Source organism: Calidris pugnax, unplaced genomic scaffold (assembly GCF_001431845.1).
Source record: "Calidris pugnax isolate Ruff unplaced genomic scaffold, ASM143184v1 scaffold15, whole genome shotgun sequence".
Taxonomy (NCBI): Eukaryota; Metazoa; Chordata; class Aves; order Charadriiformes; family Scolopacidae; genus Calidris; species Calidris pugnax.
The window spans coordinates 6887598-6904589 of NW_015090774.1; the positions used below are offsets into that span (position 1 = coordinate 6887598).

The window sequence follows — 16992 nt, forward strand, 5'->3', positions numbered from 1 at the left end:
GTTGGAAGATGGGGGGAGGCGGAGGGGGGGGAGATACGTGCTTGGGTTTGGTTTGTTACATTTAAAAAAAAAAAAAAAAAAACAGGCTACTTTCCCTCAGAAATTTGCTGCGCTCATTGTTGATGCTGACTTATCTGCGTCACTGCTGACTAGCGAAGTAAGTTCTAGTGAGAAAATACATAGCACGTGCCATCTTCATAGTGCCACTGAAGAGTGGTCCAGCCCCTGTTATCACCCCTGTAATTGTCATGTTTTTGGAAAAAGTTATTCTTTTCCTGATTCCAAACACAACCTGAATTCATACTCCTAGGGAGCTCATAAATAATAAATCACAAAAAAACCCCACAGCTAATTTACAACCATAGGTAGGTATTGGTATATCCTTCCCTAATATTAAATAAGTCATCCAAACACTCCAGGTTAAGATTAATGCACTGAAACCTCTATTATAAACTGACTGAAGGGAAAATAGTCTGACTCAGCCTGCTGTACAACAGAGATTTTAAGGTCAGCAGAAAAAAATAATATTGGCTTAGGCCAAACTAAATAGTCAACTAATACAGTCCTGGCAATTAAGACTGACCGGAAAATAAGAGGTGGGAGAGACTAGAAATCAATTAGCCAAAGCCAGCATGCTGGGAACGAGGGCAGTTTGGGAACACAAATACAGGAGAGGATGGGCTGTTACAGCTGTCACTCAGCTCCCCAACCTTAATTTGACCCTGGCGCCAGGAAAGTAGGGTGAAACAACCAAGCTCTGTCATTGTGGGACCATGCCCACACTGGGAATCAAGGGGCCTTAGTCATCCTGATGAGACAGCAGCGGTGGAGGCACCTTTACCTTTCCCCACTGCAGCCGTGCAACTCATTCAGAGCAAATACAACTTCCTGCCCTCACCCCACATTCTCCAGTAGCCCAGGCTGTAGCTCACATGGGTTGGGAAGAGCCACAGCTTCCTCCCACTGTGGACTTGTAGCCGGAGGGCACGTCTGCCCCAAAAGGAGCTCTGCTAGGTCTTGGTGCCTCCCCACCAGCCACATCCTGGAGCCATGATCACTCTCCCATCTTGTGATCCAGTGCAGCAGATGCTTTTCCCCTAAGCTTGTGACCCAACACATGGCTTGTCATAGCCTGGGAGGCAAAGAACTTGAAAGGTTTGCTTGGGATGTAATGCTGGGCTGCTGGAGACCTGCCCAGCCCCCCCGAGCATCCATCCTCCTATGCCTTTGCCACCTTATTCTATTTCCTTCTAACTTCTGCTTACGCCTAGTTTAGATTGCCAAGGTTGTGGCTTTTGTAGCACAACTGCAGCCAGGCTGGGACAGCCTGACCTCCCTGCTCAGCCAGCCCAAGCTTGGCTGATGTGCCTGCATCCCCTGCCCGTCTCCAGCACCGATGTTGCAAGTCAGGCAGCACCAACAGAACTGCTTTTCTCCACTTTGTGTTTTTCTTTCTCTTTCCCCTTTCGGGTTTGCCATCGAGGTGGCAGGGCCAGACACTATGGCCACCAGAAACAAGCTCTGTATTCTGGCATTTCTTCTGCACAGAAATGGGCTGTCAGATGTTGTTGTCATGAATTAGGCTTCTTTTAAAAGCTTTTAACTGCTAAAGGGACTGGAATAACAGGAATAAAAGCCACTTCTATAAATGAAAGCCTTGCTTAAATGTTGTACATGTTTAATGCTTTGTTGGTTTTTCCTCCTTCCTTTCCTCAGTCTGTAATCAAAGCTTATAACAGGGTGAACACCTGAAATACATGGGTGGGCCTCTTAAAACATCGATGTACATTATACTCTGATTTGTAGAGGATGGAAGGGTTATGGCTGGCATCTAATAACACCCTTTTCTTCCCTCTCCCCATCCCTACAACTTCTGCCTCCCTTTGCAGTACCCCTTTTCCATCATCATTTGGCGGTGCAATAGTCCTGCTTCCATCCCCACAGACCCCATCTCCCAACTGTCCTGCCCTTGATTGGAGAGGGGACCTTCAGGTGGCTGCCCCGCACACACCAGGGGACAAGACTGGCAGGTTAGAGCTTGTGTGATCACTCAGATCACTCAACTGAGATATGATACCTACTTTAAGGCTGTTGTCTGAGGTTTTCAGGACTTCATTTTGGGTCAGGGCCTTGCACAATCAATTCCAACACCTTTGGAGCACACCAGATTTACTGCACGTGCAAGGACAATTTGAGTGCATGAATGGTATTCCAGGACTCCCCAACCAAATGTTCAATGTTCTCATAAATGAGATTTCAGAGAGAAGGAGTAGAAAATGAGGGGAAAAGAGTATGCCATGGGAAAAGATAGGATTAAACTGTCATGTATAAGGTTAAATGACAGCCTCAGAGCTGTCATTTAGGGCTGTTTCCATGATTAATAAAATGTTATATTCTCAGGTGAGCTATTAAAAAAATAATATCTGCAGTGAGGTAGGTCCAAGTAATTATTTCAGAGGCTAGATGTCGTGCAGGCCTAAATAAAAGGAGTTCAAATTGTACACTTGCCATCCAAAGCAGCAAGTCACAGCATCTATACTGAAAAAAAACCCTACCCTGATTAACTGCTTAGTGCTATTAACATCACATTGTACAACTTTGACTCTCTAGTCAGCTAACACTGACAGCTCTCTGTTCAGCCTTTAGAGGTACACAGGCTCAAATCAAACCAAGCTGAACTGACAAATAATTAAAATTGCACATCAAATCACTGTTGCTTCCATAAACATCTGCTCTGAAATGCTACTTGAAATAAAAATGCTCCATGGAGACTCCATACTAATCACTGTTAACCCCTCCAGGCACAGGATAACAGGCAGTACAGACAAAAAGCAGGAGGTTGAGCAAGAATGTATTTGGAAAGAGGTCCCTGGCCTTTTCTACATACTGTTAGATAGAAGGTACATTGAAAAATGCTCTAGGCATTTTCTTCAGGGTTGCTGAGCAATGGCAAGAAAGGTAAAAGCAAGTAGCAAACGCTCAGTGCTTTTGGTACTGAGCTGTGTGGTGAAGGTTGAACTGCTTAGAGAGCATTCTCTCCACTCCCTCTTGAGACACTCCTCTGGATCTGCCCCACGCTGCATCTCCACTTGATCTTACAGTTCTGCAACTTTCCCTTTAGGAGAGGTGATACACATCAGGTACTGGAGCTTCGTCATATTCTCTGTTAATCACTGCAAAGTAGAGTTCCTCTGCTTCTGTTTTCATTTACTTCAGCAGGAGTCTGTTGAACTAGCACCAAGTTCAAATCAGCAAGGGAGAAGGCAGCCCCCAGCAATCAATCACGACATGTCATCTAAATTCTTCACAAAATGAACTTAAGAGACTGCCAGTCCTTCAGAAATTTTGTCTTGCAACCTTCAAAACCTACTTCCCAGCAGATACAGTATATGAAAGATAAACCAGGAGAAAAAAAAAAAAAGGTGTTTCACAGCAAGAAACAGCAGATGCGTTAAAAAAGCAAACAATGAAGGCAGGAGGTGAAGGAATTCACATCTTCTTAGCACGCAGCACGCGCAGATAGGGTGCCTGAGCAGCTGAGGTTTCTGCCAAAAGCACATCTGCGAGAGGGACTAGGAGGGAGGGGGAAGGAAGGGCTCCTCTCCAGCCTGTGAGCCAGCTGAATTCAGGCTCACGTCCTCTACAGCACTTACACTGGTTAAAAGACAAAACATCGGTTGCTGAACCTCCATATTTACCTTAGATTTTGTGCAGTACCCACCTCATTTTCTTGCCCAGAGCCCAGCAGCGATGTTACCTTCTATGTTTGCCAAGTCTTCTTCTGAACTGAAATGTTGTTCAAAAACACAGCAATACGTTTCTCGTCCTTGGGTTCAGAGAAGACCCGGCTCAAGCGTTAAGTGGCGGGCAGAGGTGTACCCAGGCAGGCTCTTTACGTTGGCACAAACACAATGCTGAACTTTCACAGCAAGTAGGTAAACACGTGGCTGCACACAGCAGGTAGTCTGGCAGCACCGGCAATAGCGAGGAACAATGTCAGAACAACCTTGGCAAAAGGAGCTCTGTGGGTTTTAACAATGGTTGTGGGCACAGGAGCTGAACAGCCCAAACAGCAGTAAGAGAAAGCCACCTACAGATCCTGCAGGGAGCTCCAAGCGCACAGAGCCTGAGCGTGCCAGCTGCAAGTCTCTGTGCTCCACGCTCACAGGGTTGCTCCACTTGACTTAGCAGTAGCCAGCTACAGCACTTCACAACTTGGGAACACCCAACGGCTGAACTTCACCCAGTAAACATGTATTTCCAGTCCTCAGCAAGGACACTGGTTTGCTGATTGCATGCCAGCGCTCCTATTTAAAGAACTGTTGTTATGGGAAAAAACTGAAACCTTTCTACAGCACAGACAAAGTGGTCCCCGTATCTTGTGCTTTATCTACAGAAATGCATCAGTTCCCAGTATGCGTTTCCACAGCAGAGTTTCACTTACAGCCATAGTAAGATGGGGTTATCTGACTGCAAAACCCACCATACCCCTGGAGCAGGGCTGGATCTTCAGACAGTTCTAGTCTTTTCCTTGAGGGGTACAAGGTTTTATACATGACACAAGCTGCAAGGAGCAGCAGTAGTAAAAGGTGTCCACCTTTATCCTTCACCTCCAAAAATACCTCTCCTAAGCTTTCTCTTAGACATCTCTTCCAGGTTCTCATCACGCAGGGCAGGTTCACGCCCAATGCCCAAGGCTCTTACAGGGGCATTGCCGGGATGCTCATTAGCCTATGCCCACCACTGACGTAGGTCAGACTTCTGCAAAAATTACATTCCCAGAAGACCCTCATACATAGCTTCCTGAATGAGTATCAGTCTCTGCAACTGACATCACAACTCATGAAGCAACAGATAATGAAAGAGAAGGAAAGCAGAACCACTCATATGACACAATCTTAAGACTCTCCCAAACTGAACTGAGATACACAGAACATTCATTTCTATATGAAAATACATCCATTTTACCTTACAGGAAAACCAGTACATTTTTAAGTACATGAAAACCAAATTAGGAGACAGTCTAGAAAATAATAACCATGTGAATGCAGCTGTATTTTTAAATAAAAAAAGCACTTGAAAAAAACACTGGCATCAGGACAGCTAACAACAATATTGTCTTAAATCAGCCACATTATCATTTGGATTGTGATAGCACCTGGAAATCTCTTTCAAGTACCAGAATGACACTGTGATAGGTACAAGCTACACCAAACACAGAGCCTGTGCAGGCACAGGTAGCCCATGCCTTAACACCTCACACAATTCAACTATTGCCATTTAACTGTATCTGTGACACCAAGTACCTTTCTACGTTATGAAATAAGTTTTCATAGCCACCCATTAATTTGGATAAGGGCTATTTTTGCAAAGAAAGAGCTGCAAGATAGTAGCTTATACAGCCTGAATCTTTTGCAGACAGAGAACAGGAGCAGATCTTTGCATCCTCTTTCCTTTGCAAACTCTACAAGGAGATACAAGAACTGCCTGACACTTTAGAAGTAGTCCTGGCAATGATTGTGACAAGATGTACCATGCTGTTACTGATACAGGTTATATATAGTAAACAACAAAACACATTGGAGATGCATGTCAAGGAACCAGCTGTAGGCACTGCTGCTAAAAGTAATTGAGAAATCCTAGTGGAAAACCAGTTACAAATAGAACATACAGACTTTGCACTATCTCAGGTACTGAACTTCTGTAACTCAGATACCACAGTGAGGGTCTGTTAGGACATATTCAAATTACTTAAATGCTTTTGGGTGACTGATAAAACAGTGATCACTAGGTTTTTGGTAGTGTGCTGTACTCCGAGTTAAATTTTATTCACAATTTATATCTATTGCTTTTTACTCTTCCTTTTTATTGGCCATAGATGAGAAACCTCTTTTAAGACTACCAGCAATATGCTAGATAGTTCTTCATCCTCTGAGCTGGGAAACACATTGCCCCAGGATGCTTACAGCTGTTACTATTTTATAGGCATTCCAGGAGAGAAGGACAAATTCACGGTGGATAAATAGATTAAAGATTTTAAAATACAAAGACACCACTTCTACCAGAAGTAGAACTGAAAGCACAAGTCATTGAAGATGAAAGAGCATTCTGGAGAGTATCATGATGGGTCTGATCTATTCTTATGCCCTTCTGTAGCCATCCACTGTCAGCCACCACCCAAATTATAAGGTTAACCTGGAGTTACATTTGATTTGACTCAGACAAACCTTTAAAAGAGTCACTGTAGACATCACGGGAACTGTCACAGTAGCCACTCCCTTCTGGCATAGTTAATAGACATTAATGGCTCCACAGGGCTGTTTTTATCACTTTGCAGAGCCCTGCCATTTAGAGATGTCAGGTGAAATGAATCCATCGGAGAGCTCCCTTAATACACTACTGTTGCATGAAGACTACCACTCAGGGCCACAGAGTACCTTTAGCATGTACACCCAATTCAAGTCATACAAACAAGACCCACAGCAATGGAGACTTCCTACTCACCACCTCAAGCAGAGAACCATTTCATAGCGAATACAGTACTAACCTAGCATTTCTCCCCACTTTCTTCTACCTTTTCAAATTCACTTTATCCTTAAGACAAACAAACAAAAAACCCCCCAAAAAAACACAAAGAGACTTCTAGTGACATTTCCTTAAGAGTGACATTTGTCTTGTTCCTCTGCAGAGGCACTCTCTATTCTTCTAAAAGCAATGCCATATAGTTTGGGGAAATCAAGCCTTGGCCACTATCCTGGCTCTCCTCATTTAAAAATTACAAGTTGTCCCCCTTCCTCAATTGACATCCCTCCAGAGGGTGCACACCTTCAGAGCAGGCCTTCTGTAAGAGCACATTCCAGAGGTGAAACAATGGTGGTTGTTCAGAGGGTAAATGCCACTATTCAGGAATGCAGATAAAAATCCATGCAAGTGTTAAATATGGGAAGAAGCCTTCCTGTTCTTCTACTTATATTAAAGACTGTGTAATGTGTCAGCTTCTGATAAGACAAACAAAAATTTTGGACTTTGCAAGCACAGGAATTGGAACTAATCACTTATTTTTTGCAAATTCACAAACATTTTGCATGCACCATTCTAGTCTGGGGTTTTGTTGTTTTGGGTTTTTTTTGTAGGAGGGATAGTAAAAAAGCTAATTAGAATGACAAAGCTATGGGATGAGGTGGTACTTTGCCTACACAGAACATGTAGCACAGTTCTTATAAAACAGTCCTCTGTTACATCCTGTTTTCTGTGTAATAAAGGATTGTACTTGTCTCCACTGAGAGATTTTAAGTAAAGGATTACATTTGTGAATTAATGGAAAATTATTCATCTTTAATTAGTAATGAAGTATCTCAGAACTTGTTTGTACTTCACAATTTATTTCCAGCTATTGTAGACGCAGGCAAAAAAATTATCACTGTGTATTTGATAAATAGGCATCTTCATGGTGCAACACTTAATTTTATCTCTTTATTTTAAAATATTTTCTAAGCTGAAATGTAGAAAGATCAGTTGTTCCCAAGACTATAGAGAGCAGACTAAGAATCAGGTAGTAAGTAAAGAGGAAAGCCCATTCTTTGCAGATGGTCCAGCAAGCCTTTCAAGCGCTTTGGGAAGACCACACACTAACCCATATAACAGTATTGTCCCAGAGTCACACTCAAAAAACTCAAAACACACAAAAAACTCAGCTGATACGAAATTTGGCTGTGGTGACTCTACCTGATTTTCAGGCCATAGGTTTCCCAACCCCATTACAGTGCAATTACTTGAGCTCTCAATATCAAATTAAATCTGCTTTCAGGATAACAACAAAAAAATCACCTGCAGAAGCTTACCTTGTGGGAGTTAATCCCTGAAGGTTTACATTAACACTTCCACCAGTATAGGGATTGCAGGAGAGAAAGTTGTAGAAGGGTATTTCACAAATACCGTTTCCTCACTGGAAAAGGAAATAAAAAATACTGTGCATACACAGACAAGCCATGACAGTTTTTCCTGTTGGAATAGTTTTTGTATGCTGTAAAAGGCTTGCTCCTCAGTCCTGAGTTTTCATTCCTGGGGGTAATTTTAGTTCCTGAGGAATTGGTAGGCAGCCTGATTTACAGTATTTACAACATTTAACTGTTCTCAGGAGAACCAGGGTGGCCTTGAAGACACCTGACACCACTGAACCTGGTAGCATCTGCTCTTTTGGAAATCCTGTTTCTCAAACTTGTATGCAAGTTCTCTGATAACATAGATCTTGGGCCAAATATGGCTGGGGCTAAATATGGTACACATACTAAGCCTCTCCATGGACCACTCTAAAGATTAATGTGTTCAGAGGCACAAAAAAACATATTTTTGGGGATCTTTTCAAGAGCACTTCTAAGTGCAGCAAAATCTTTTGAGTGCCCTTTTTCAGTTGGGTCTCTGTAAGTAATTGTGTGAAGTTTGTCTGCTTGAGATTCTATCCTAGCTTTAGAGGGTTTTGTTCTGCACAAGGTGCAGATGCATCTTTGTACATTTATATTTTCATAATAGTCAGAGTTATGTAGCTCAGAATAATCTAGCCACTGCTTTTTCCTTGCTAAATCAACTCCTGAGCACTTCAGAAAACACACTGGTAGATAGCACACACCTTCGAGCTCACAAATAACCAAGTTTTACTAAAATTTTACAGAGGAGTAGGCAGGCACAGTATAAATCTTTGCAGGGACTAAAACTTTCAACTTTTTCTTTAAATCGTCACTCCACACTTGATAATTTTCCAAATTACAAGTTCAGTGAAGGGATATCCTCAAACCCAGCATTCAACACCCACAAAAACCAACAGAAAAAAAAGGGGATTGTGAGTCTACGTTTCTACGTTTTCAGTATTGAAAGAAAAAAAACATCAAGAACAGAAGTTCATGATAGCACAGAACAAATAGCTTTACACGACAAAAGAACAGAAAGTCACCCAGAAATAAACTGATCATACACATGTTTAGACAAACTAATAACACTAAAGCAAACAAATCCATACTGGATTAGGAGCAGGCAGATTGCTGAACATTCATTTCATGCATTTAAAACCTGATCAAAAGTAACTGCATGTACTCCAATCTTTATGTCTCTTTCACAGAAGGCGTCCACCCTGGCATGAGGACTAAAGATCACCACCCACCTAATTAATTGCTCCTAAAATGCATCCAAAATATCAGAAGGTTTGAAAGTGAGAGAGAATGACCAATATTTTACACATGAGCAAAAGTGCTGACCATAAAAAGCAGAGTTTTCCAGAGTTCTTCCAGGGTAACATTTAGGGAATACATGATTACAGTACATTTTAAAGTCATTTGTCTTCTCCTAGTGGCAGGGCATATTCTTAAAGTTACTATAGCCTAGATTTAATATCTAACAGTAAATCCTCATAGCCATTCCGGTAGCAGTTTCTTTGTAAATTATTGCAGCAGTCCAGCCATACAGGATATATTTTGATGCTTGTGTTAACAGGATCACCATGTAATGTAAGAAGTGCCAGAATACATGCTGCTAACATTTTTCACATGTCTATGATTAGTCCCCTTCTTAATTTAGCTGTGCCTCTTTTAACCCTACTGCAACTAACCAGTAGCAAGATGGATGGAGCCAGCCAACATCTACCTGCCACACTACCTGTTCAGCACCTCAAAACCTATATTCCAATTGCTATTTCAATTCTTCCTTTTGAATGCGATTTGCTTTTGAGTTATTGCCCTGAAATCCAGCTGGGAAGTGGAAAGGCTGCCTGGTTGCCAGCAGACTTCTCAGCTGACTAGATCCTTGGCTGTCCCCACACACTACATTACAGTGATGTGTTACGTCATTTATTTCACTTCATGCTATTCCAGTTACCAACTGCTAATCCTGTGATTAGACAAAATTACGGACTTGCAGCTAAATTCACCTTTTAAAATAAGCAATTCCCAATTCAAATATAGCTAACCACCCCAATTATTAGAAGCTATGACATGCAATGCCAAGACAGGTCTACAGATTCTGTGACAGAAAATGTCTACAGAGTCTACGGTAAAAAACAAAGACAAATTTCTTTAATATTACAATTTGTACAATAAATATTTAGTTATTTAAATCACAGCAATAAAACCTGGTCTTTATAGAAATAAAACAATTTGAAAGTTTGACATGAAATGCCATTTTCATCTCTCCAAAGGTCAACCTGAGTTTTGCTCAGTGGGAGGAAGACTTTATTCCAGTTGATCAAAAATAAAGAGGAAGAGAAAGAAATCTTGCACATTTTCTCACAAAACAGGAATTCTTCCAAATTGCATTTGCTAAGTGTTTGCAACCAAACAGCTCTTTCCATTACAAACACATGTCAACATAAACCGTACAGCACACCAAGGGACTGCCTCCAATCTGTTCATGTCACATAACAAATACAGGAGGCCCAATTCTAACCAAAGCAGCACGTGTGTCTTAAAGAGTAACTTACCAAAAAAGGAGGTACAGAGAGATGAAGTCTATTCATGTGAATGCTAAGCCCTGCTCTTTTCCCTTCAGTATTTTAGAAACCGCCAAACAATTATTATTTCAATTCCAACATCTACTCCTTTCAATAAATATTAATTTTGCTTCAGAGTCTTATTTTTTTTTAACAGCTCATGTAATGAGTTTCACGTGGTTAGCTCCCCCCCACCTTATTTTAACCCACAAACATCAGCAATAATGTAAACACAACCTGCAGTCTCTGGAAATAGCGTATCTAATTTTGGTTGAAGGTATCAGCCAAGTATAGGACTTGCAATAGTGGGTTTCAATCTGACAGCCCCTAGACTTATTCAGTGCAGTCCCTGAAAGTTCACTAAAAAAAGCAAGTTCATATATGTTACCCTGCAAAATACGGGTGGGCAAAATTCCAGAAGAAAGTTTTTAGGGCTTGAAAAATAATTTAAAAAATGGTGTAAAAACACTGTGTTGGAGTTTTTGCAGAATCACAGAATGATAAGAGTTGGAAGGGAACTCTAGAGATTATCTAATCCAACTCCCCTGCCAGAGCAGGTTCACCTAGAGCATATTGCATAGGATGGTGTCCAGGCAGATTCTTTGGAATTAATGGCTCTTTATAATACAGAATATTGCAGTGCCCTTAAAACAACTATTTAAATCTGAAGAGGTATTCCCTTCTATAATGCAACTGTATTAAGGATCATTCTTTATAAACTGACTTTACTATTTGAAGTAATACCTATGTTTGCTGCTGTGTATAAACAAAGAGTTCAAACTAGCTACGCTTGTATCCTCAGACACATTTAGTTTTGATGAGACAATATGCTTGCCAGCCGATCAAATCCAATTCTTTTACATTTGGCTCAAGGATTTATCCTAACCTACCACACACTGTGCTTTTGTTTTTGTATAAATAGTTCATGTGTCTAGACACAATATTACATGTTTATGCAAAACTGTATGTTTAATACTTTATGCAGATGATTAAATTTCAGCTTCACTATCATAATGCACAACACTTTGTTCTCCACATTAGGACACCCAAAACTTTTTCAGTTCATTTAATTCTCCAGTTTTCCTCAAAGGAATCAGGAGCATCACTGTGTTTATATAAGCTGTCCAAATCTTAGTTTTGTTATGAATTAATGAAATTCCATTATCAGGCAAAGACAGGCCCAGCATGTTTTCATGATGGCTTCAAGCACCAATTATCTGGGATTTTCCAGTAACCAACCTGAACTTCAAGCTAAAACTGGGATTCCCAGAGAAAGAATACTATCACAGGCTGGGGAAATCCCCCAGAATTGTCATCTTTGTCCATGTGAGGTCTAATTTTCCAGACACTGTGCATGCTGCTGGACATAGCAGAATTCAGACGACACTCACATGTGCTGTCAAGGCCATGGACACTGTGTGTCTCAAACCTAGCCTCAAACCCGAGATTTCACTGAACTCATATATTCTGGTTAGAACATGGAAAATAACTTCCTTGAAAAAGATGAACATTTAAGACCCCCAAAAAAGTCATTAAATGAATATACACTTCTAATTTTTATTCTGTATCCAGCATGTTACACTTGTTAGATACATTCCCTCTCTTTACGCATTACACAAAGAAACCGTAAGATTTTTCCCAGTTGGATGAAATAAATGTTTCCATTATTTTAATTTTTCCCTCTTCCCAGAAACCCTATAATCAATTCTAGAATTGGTTCTGTCATAAAACAGCATGTACTAGCTGTGTTCCTTGAAGAAATAAAGAAGTTGTTTAGCCTTCTGCCTGAGGAAAGTCACGGTGTGCTTCGATACACAAAGGTCTATCAAAGGTGTATCAAAGCCATTTCTCATGAAAAAGGGTGAATCTCAAAGACTGAAATGAGCCCTCAATGCAGAACATACCAAGCTGTTCTTTATAGTCAAAGTGTGGGCACTGCAAGTCCAAATCAGACCAGGGCATTTCTTCACAACTCAAGTTTGTCAAATGCTTTGCTGAGAAGTTTGAGGACATCTTTGCTTTATGATAAGCCAGTTTAGGGAATGGCCAAAGCACAGAAGCCTTATTTCAATTTGTCAGCAGACAACGGACCGATTGCCCCAAAAAAACTGTCTGGAAACAGGGACTAACCTCCTCTTTCTGCAGGCTTTGTTTTCTAGCAGGACGATGCACTCCCAAGACCAGGTACAGTAGGTGCCTGGAACCTTCTCTCAATAACCACTCCAAGCTTTAGATATCATGAGTCCATCTTCCAGAAAATTATGGGACTAGCTTTAAAATAAACACATTTTAACCAAACTTTTCAATATGCTTTTCAAGCCCTACAGTTTGTATTCCCAAGTCTTTCGAATAGTCACATTGTCTACAAGCTTTCATTAGTATTGCTAGTCAATTTAATTTTAGTTCTCAAACATGCAGCAATGTGAAATTATAAGAAAAAACTTCTGATGATTAAATCACAATAGTTGGCCATGGAACTGTTATCCAGGTAATAAATCCATTGCCCTCAAATACAAAAAATCCAAGGCTGGAAGAGAAAGCAACTTTTCTCATGCCACATTCTTATTTAAGAAATATTTATTTAGTCATTTTACTTTCACCACAGTTTTCTTCTTTGTCCCCATATAAATGAACATTTCTGTAACTGTTTGGGCCAAATGCATATTTGACTTCAGGGCGATTTTCATCTTATTCTTGGTATATTACCTGAAACGTTATCATTGTAATCCCTTGTTTTCACTTAAACCTATCAATCTGCCTGATAGTCTGTCTAGACTACATTTTGAAAGTAGTAAAATAAACAAAAAGGGGGGAAATCAACTAATGTAAATAACCTACAAAGAGCCACACACCAGCTAATGACTCAGGTTACTCTTCACAAAAGCACAGCAGAATACAGCAACACAAATGCCAACTTCAAAAACCTGAACACCTGTGAAAAGTAAAACTCTCCTAATTAGACCTTGGCATTGTCCTCTCAGATTTACAGACTCATCATTTTGCTTTGAATAAACATCACTATTTCTTTCCTAGGCAAACTCCTTGGCTCTGTTTCAATTATTTCCTTTAAATATTAAAGAGCAGGAAACATTTGTTTTCCCTTGTCACATCCTGTCCTGTTTACACAGCATCACACAATCCCCTTTGAAACGCCTGCTCTTACAGCAAGCCTGACACACACAGTTCAATCAAAACATTTGCTATTGTCTTTTACCAACTACAAACGAATTTCTGCACAAACGCTGAAAAGGTTTAAAGGTTTCGACAGGCATCTAAAGTCGAGCGAGCGCGACTGTCAGAGCAAGGGGGTGTCAAACTGCTCGGCTTCCCCGCTGCCACCCTGATTTAAAGAAGAAAAAGAAAGACAAAGCGATTCACTCCTTCACACAGCAGAGCTCCTGGCACAGAGCTCCCTCGTTGTAAAACCACTGCTCTCACAAAACACTCGAAAGCAGAAAAAGCACACGGACAGTTAGAGACGAGTGTGAAAGGGTAACTTACATTATTTAGAAAGACAGTGGGAAAGGACTGCTGCAGTTTCTTCGTTATTTTACACTGCTGTTGTTGGCAGAGCAGGCAACCAAAAAAGTTCACCTAAAGAAATCTCTGCTTTTAATTCTCTCTCCCCGTGCATTTACTCTGGAGTCTCTCAGCCTGAAGAGATCCGACAGTCAAAAGTTTATCCCCTTGTATTTCCGAATGATATGGCCGACTTTCCTTGGACACATACCAATGATGCAGTAAAAATAGACAAAAGGGGGGGGAGGGAAGAAGCAATCTAGCTTGAGCCTGAATCTTCTTAACTCAGTGTTTTCTGTAAAAGCTGCTCTTATGTCAGAAGCTCCCATCCCTATACTAACTTGAAAAGCACGGAGTCATCCATCTGGTTTTCATAAACTGCAAATTACAGGCAAACCAGGGAATATATACAGTCCGGCTTTAGCAGAACTCCCCAAGCATCAGCCTTACAAGTAACCTGAGGTACAAAGGCTTTGAAAATAAACAGCCAGCCCCATGCTGCGATGGTCTCCCGCCTGCAGATGACTGACTGCTCCCCCAGGCAGCCCCCAGCACCACACACCACTCAGAAAGTGGCAGCCAAGTCCCCCCCCCCCCGCGGAAACAACCCAGCCTTGCAGCCCTCCCTCCCAGCACACACCACAAAATCCAGTGCATTATTTGAAATAGTTCAACAGTTTAGCAAGTCATTTAGAACAACCTGGTTTTTATAAACAGGGAAGTGAATGCTGACCACTTACATTCTTTAAATGCTTCCAGGTGGGAAGCAAATCTATTGTGTTGGAGGGGGGGGAATAGTTTTGGTTTGGTGGGTTTTTTTCCTCTAAGGCAGCAACTCTCAGAGGCAGAGGGCAGTTGCTTGATAGAGAACCTCTCGGGTGGTTCGACCCATTAATTACAAGAATGAACATATCACAAGCAAAATTTTGAAAAGCATCCCGTGAAAGTCCATGACTTGAAGCTCCTAAATCACTTTCAATCCCTGTTTTCAGCTATTTAAAGGTATACTGCCCTGATTACATTCAGGTACCAGAGGCGTAAGGGGCCACCTATATTTTTGGATACCTCAAGGCATTTGAGTAAGTGCTAAAGAACATTGTTTTCTCAATAAAAAATTGGGAAACCAGTTTTATGGTGGATAAAAATGTTTTGCCATTGCTTAGAACTAAAGTTGTTGTCTACATGTTGTTTTACTTTAAAATGTCTAGTTTTATTTAGTCTTTAGTTTTGCCAGGGGACTTTTGCAAGCTTTTCTACTGGGAAAAATCTTAGTCTATTTGAACAGTGAGAATCTCTAAACAAAGCAGCTTTCACTAAAGCATGGGTGAATCGGCACAGTGAGTCATTAACAAAATAAAAACACCATTGTAAACACTCTGCCTAGAAGTCCTGAGCCTTGTCACTTGCTCAGTTTTTCATCTTTGCACAGTTAGGGTTGTGCTGATTGTCTCCTCATCTTGTACCTGGATCCCTGCACCCAGGATTCATAGAATCATAGAATTGTCTAGATTGGAAGGGACCTTTAAGATCATGTAGTCTAACCATCAACCTAACTCTGATTAAAAATAAAATAAAATAAAAAACCACACCACTAAATCATGTCTCTAAGCACTATGTCAAAGAAGTCCTGAGCCTTGTCACTTGCTCAGTTTTTCATCTTTGCACAGTTAGGGTTGTGCTGATTGTCTCCTCATCTTGTACCTGGATCCCTGCACCCAGGATTCATAGAATCATAGAATTGTCTAGATTGGAAGGGACCTTTAAGATCATGTAGTCTAACCATCAACCTAACTCTGATTAAAAAAAAAAACCACAAAAAACCCACACCACTAAATCATGTCTCTAAGCACTATGTCAACCTGTCTTTTGAATGCCTCCAGGGATGGTGCTTCAACCACTTCCCTGGGCAGCCCATTACAATGTTCAATAACCCTTGTAAAAATTTTTCCTAATATCCAATATGAACCTCCCCTGGCACAACTTGAGGCCATCTCCTCTTGTCCTATCACCTGTGACTTTGGAGAAGACACTGAAGGATTGATATTTGTTAATGTCAAAAGCAGCTGAATTATATAAAATAAAAAAAAATAAAATAAAAAAAATAAAATAAAATAAAATAATCAAGACTCTGTAAGCAGAGGCAAGAGAAAATGATGAATGAATTTTGTGTGTATTTTTGCCTGTGCTGTCACAATTCATTTCAATACTTGTATAACCCATTGAATAATTTCAGTCACATCAGGTAGAACGCTAGAGATCTCAAAGGTATTATATTGCTACAGCTTTTATGAAAACAGGCAGCCCTCCAGATAAGTGAAATACAATCCAGTGATCCAATGTAAAATGCTACACATGAGCTCAGATTTATTATTAGACATTAGAGCACCCTACACCAACAAGAGGTACATGAGAAAAGATTTCATGTGCCCTACTGCTCAGCTACTACCACAGTTGTGCATCTTTGGTCTGCATTCTAGCATTTTTCCTCTCTTTTGTTTCTGTCCTCCCATCAAGGTAGTAAGCAGTGAAATACTTGTAATGCACAGACGTCAGCTGAAGCAAATAATATTATTTTTTTAAACAGGAATAAACAAGATTTGTTAACAGTTGAGTTATTCTTCTCCCACTTAGTACCTAAGTGAGGTGAACTCGCTACATCTTGTTTTTATCAGGACTGGTATTTTCCATGAAATCAAAGGACTTGATCCTGTTAGAGCAGACTTCCAAGTTTGGGGCTAGAAATTATTTCATAGGGTACAGCAGAGTAGCCCTTGCATCTTTTTCTGGACATGTAGGGTCTCTTTCCCACTGTACTATCACAGTACAGGGCAAGTTGAATCTTGCCCTTGAATATTCTAACTTATCTTCAGAATAAGAACCCCTTTTTTTTTTTGCTGAAACATGGTGATATAGCGGAAAGCAGGTAGAAGTAACCACTTTCAGTTTGTGATGCTTATGCTGACTGAATTTAATTTACATTAATGCATTAATTCACACTG

At 40.7% G+C, this 16992-nt stretch overlaps 1 protein-coding gene across 13 annotated transcripts in view; it reads right to left on the bottom strand.

The window, feature by feature from the left end:
• Nucleotides 1-16992, bottom strand: part of TRIM2 (tripartite motif containing 2) — a 104528-nt gene that overhangs the window by 46910 nt on the left and 40626 nt on the right. For 3 of the 13 annotated variants that reach the window (XM_014944755.1, XM_014944789.1, XM_014944773.1), the window contains exon 2: nt 7842-7945. The exons of 7 other annotated variants lie outside the window; for them this stretch is intronic. The gene's annotated coding sequence lies outside the window, so the exon portion shown is untranslated. Of the gene's footprint in view, nt 1-3721; nt 4027-7841; nt 7946-13975; nt 14183-16992 lie in introns of those variants that run through there. 3 more of the 13 variants (XM_014944764.1, XM_014944781.1, XM_014944824.1) reach the window with 3 other exon arrangements.